Below are 4,362 nucleotides of genomic sequence, written 5' to 3' on the forward strand. Positions count from 1 at the left end.
TATAGTCTAGTCTATAGTCTAGTCTATAGTCTAGTCTATAGTCTAGTCTATAGTCTAGTCTATAGTCTAGTCTATAGTCTAGTCTATAGTCTAGTCTATAGTCTAGTCTATAGTCTAGCCTATAGTCTACTTTCTTGTCTAGACTTGCCTACAGTCTAGTCTCTGGTCTAGTCTTGCCTACAGTCTAGACTATACTCATGTCTATATTCTAGTCTATAGTATAGACAATAATCTAGTCTAGTCTACAGTTAGTCTGTAGACTAGATCATAGACTGGAATATAAACTCTAGACTAGTGTAGTCTATAGTCTAGTCAACATCCCAGTTTATTGTCTAATCTATTGTTTATTCTAGACTATTAACTGTAGTCAACACTTTAGTGCATACTCTTTATGATTTTCTTACAAAATTTAAATTATTGTTTAAGAAAGTGTCACAAACTTTAGTTGTTTTTATACCCTTCACCTTCGTGAGAAGGGTATATATAAGTTTGTCATTCCGTTTGTAATTTCTATAATATAATTTTTCGACCCTATAGAGTATATATATTTTGGATCCTTATAGATAGCGGAGTCGATTAAGCCATGTCCGTCTGTCTGTCTGTCTGTCTGTCTGTCTGTCCGTCTGTCCGCCTGTCCGTCTGTCTGTCTGTCTGTTAAAATCAGTTTTTAGAGGACCCCAGATATCGGCGAGATCCGAATCTTCAATAATTCTATTAGACATGCTTTCGAGAAGATCGCTATTTAAAATTAGCAAAATCGGTCGGTAAATAACGGAGATATGAGCAAAAATCCGAGACAACCTCTGAAAATTTCATCAAAAAATTGTTATAAAAGCAACAACAACACTGAATATAGAAAAAGATGTACACGTGTGTGTGTAGATGTATTTGGTTTTATTCAGCTGTGTATTTTTTTGTATGTTTGGAATCCAAACATACAAAAAATACACAGCAAAAAATTATGATTTGCATTTTTTGTTAAAATAAAATAATTTTCCCTTTTGTTTTGCAAATATATTTTTTAATGAATAGAAAAAAGTGGTAAAAACATTTTCAATTATAAGAGAGTAGATTGTGAGTTATTGTACAATAAATTTTATACGAATAATGTAAGTTTGAAATTTAAAACTAACACAAATTTTTTCCAAGTGCTTTTTAAAACAATTTTTTTTTACGATAAAAAAAAAAACAAAATCTACGTCTCGTCAATGTTTACCAGCAATGAATCAGAGGTCGAAGTCGACCGGCTTCGAGTCGGAGCTTAGCCGCCGAACTATATTTAGTTGCTTGAGCCGCCGCCGAAACATTCGGCTTAAATCGACTCAAATTTTTTTAATGTTTTTATTAACTAGACTGTAAGATCAATTATGTTTAAAATACACTATGGTGAAGGGTATATAAGATTCGGCACAGCCGAATATAGCACTCTTACTTGTTTTTTTTTTAATTTTCATAATATTTACTAAACATCCAACTAGTAAATAAATCATATATGTAAAAAGAAATCGAAAAAAGTTTAATAATATTATAAGTCAAATTGTCGGCAAATACGTTATGAAAACAAATTCTAAAAACTAAAATATGCAAAACTTATAAAAATTGAACTATTCAGGTTTTATATGCGATGTTATTGAGTTCCCAGAAGATATACTCACACTCCCAAAATGTTACACCCACATCCATTAAATACAAACACGAGTCAGCATTTTCTTTGTTTGGAGAAGGTTTAGGACAAATAATTTAATATATAAAAATAGCATATGTAAAAATATTAAGGTGGACACCATTTTGATGGGATAATAATATCAATTAATTTCTTGCAAACAAAATAAAATTTAATATTTAATTCAAATCGTTTAACATATTTTTATTGAAAGGCTGCACTACTGACAGTAATTACGGAATGTGATTTGATTGTATTCTCCTTAAAATATGTTTTACCCTAATAATATTATTTTTTTTTAAATTTTAACAGATTTTTTTTCCTGTTTATATGCAAATTGAAAAAGAGAGTATAAAAAATCAACTTTTTTAACTTTAATTAAAACGTGTAAAGAAGCAACGATGTTTTCCTTACAGGCACACAACAGCCATTTCCTAACAAAACACACGAAAAACTTTTATGTTTTTATATGCCAGATATGTTTTTTTCTTTATCACCTCCCGTTATAATCCTCGAATGTATTTAAAAATTGCATATGGAAGTAAAAAGAATTCTTCTTGTTATTCTAACTCGAAAAACCTGAGTATTTAGTGAAAATCTAAAAAAAGTCATTCAAAAATATCAACAAAAACTTTCATACTATACGCCTGCCAACTAAAATTCTCTGAAGAGTTGGAAAAGAATGCGATTTTGATAAATATTAAAAACGAAAGGAGAAACCTTAATGGCAGTCTTTATAATGTAGACTAGAATGTAGACTAGACTATACGCTAGACCATAGACTAGAATATAGAGTAGAATATAGGCTAGACTATAGGCTAGACTATAGACTAGACTATAGACAAGACTGTAGACTATACTATAGACTAGACTATAGACTATACTATAGACTTGAATATAGACTAGACTATAGACTAGACTATAGACTAGACTATAGACTAGACTATAGACTAGACTATAGACTAGACTATAGACTAGACTATAGACTAGACTATAGACTAGACTATAGGCTAGACTATAGACTAGACTATGTACGTGCCTCATTTGCTTCTTCTCTTTTTTGTTAAATTCTTTGTTTTTCAACTCGTGTTTAAAACAATGTTTGATAAGAGTTTTCTAAAGCCCTGGAAAACAGTGTTTGTAATTGTACTTCAACACTCACAAGTAATTAAACTGTCTGTCTCTCTCTCTCTGTACAAACACCCGCAAATACATACACGCACTACATGCACGTGTAAATAAATCAGCATTTTTTTGTGTGATATTTATCCATTACAACATGTGTGCACGTGCCTGTTAGAGTGTTAGTAAGTAATTTACGAAAAACAACAAGAACAACTAACAACATTTTTGTCGGGAATATTAAAAACTCTCAAGTGTGTTAGTTGAAATTGTTGTTAGAAAACCATAAATCTTTGAGATGTGAAAAGTTGCCAACAAATAAAGTGCATTTCTACTTGAAGGCTTTTTCCAGTTTTTTTTTTCTTTTTTGCATAAAGTAACTGAAAGTGCAAAAAACAATGATTGCGAAACAGCGACAACAGCAATTTAGTATGTATGTATGTATCTACCAATGTATGAATATCTTGTCTTGAAAGCCAATAAACCTTTAAACAACTTTTCACAAAAATAAAACAAAACATGAAAATAATAAAGAATGATGAAAAAAGTAGGATCCTTTTAACATGTTAACAAAATGTTAAAAAACACTCGTGTCGTTCGTTCTTCCAGCAAAATTAATAAATAGAAGTTGAAATACACTCATCAACTAACACAGCATAATATCAATATTTTAGCATGATATTTTTTGCCTTCACTTTCACTTCTCGACGGAAAATTGAACATAGGAGTTTGAAAGCGATATTTGAAAAAATTTATAAATTCTTGTAGTTAAATGAATGCATTTATTATTCATCATTTTGAGCATTAGGAATTTTATGAAAGTAATAAATGTAAAATGTTTATGTTTAATACTTAATTCTATGTATAAATATTTTTGGGTAATAAATTTTAAATGCAAAAGGTTATATTTATATATCCAAGTGAATTAATCGACGCACTTGGTTTGGACTGCTAAATACATTAAATGGGATTACTAATCAATTTAATACTTTAAAAGTAAATATTATCAAAATAATTCTGAAGAAGTTAGAAAAAAATCTTTTCTATTAGAGATATTGCATTGATAACATTTTCTATAGGAAATGACTACTAACTCTTCTGACAACATTTCTTTGCGAAAGATGCTTTGACAACTGTTTTTAATAAAAAAGTTGCTTTTGCAACTTTTCCATATGAAAATGTTGTTCTGAGCAGTTTTTTATATGAAAAAGTTTCTTTGACAACTTTCTATATGAAAAATTGTTCTAAGAACTTTTCTATACAAAAACTTTTTCTGACAACTTTTCCAAAAATAAATTATAAATTATAAATTTTCTATAAGAAAAGTTGCGTTGAAAACTTTTTCATAAGAAAAGTTACTCTGACAACTTATTTGTAAGAAAAGATGTTCTGATAACTTTTCTATAAGAAAATATACTCGCATTGACAACTTTTCTATACGAAAACTTGCTCTGACAACTTTTCTATAAGAAAACTTGCTCTGACAACTTTTCTATACGAAAACTTGCTCTGACAACTTTTCTATACGAAAACTTGCTCTGACAACTTTTCTATACGAAAACTTGCTCTGACAACTT

This window comes from Lucilia cuprina, chromosome 2 (genome assembly GCF_022045245.1).
Source record: "Lucilia cuprina isolate Lc7/37 chromosome 2, ASM2204524v1, whole genome shotgun sequence".
Taxonomy (NCBI): Eukaryota; Metazoa; Arthropoda; class Insecta; order Diptera; family Calliphoridae; genus Lucilia; species Lucilia cuprina.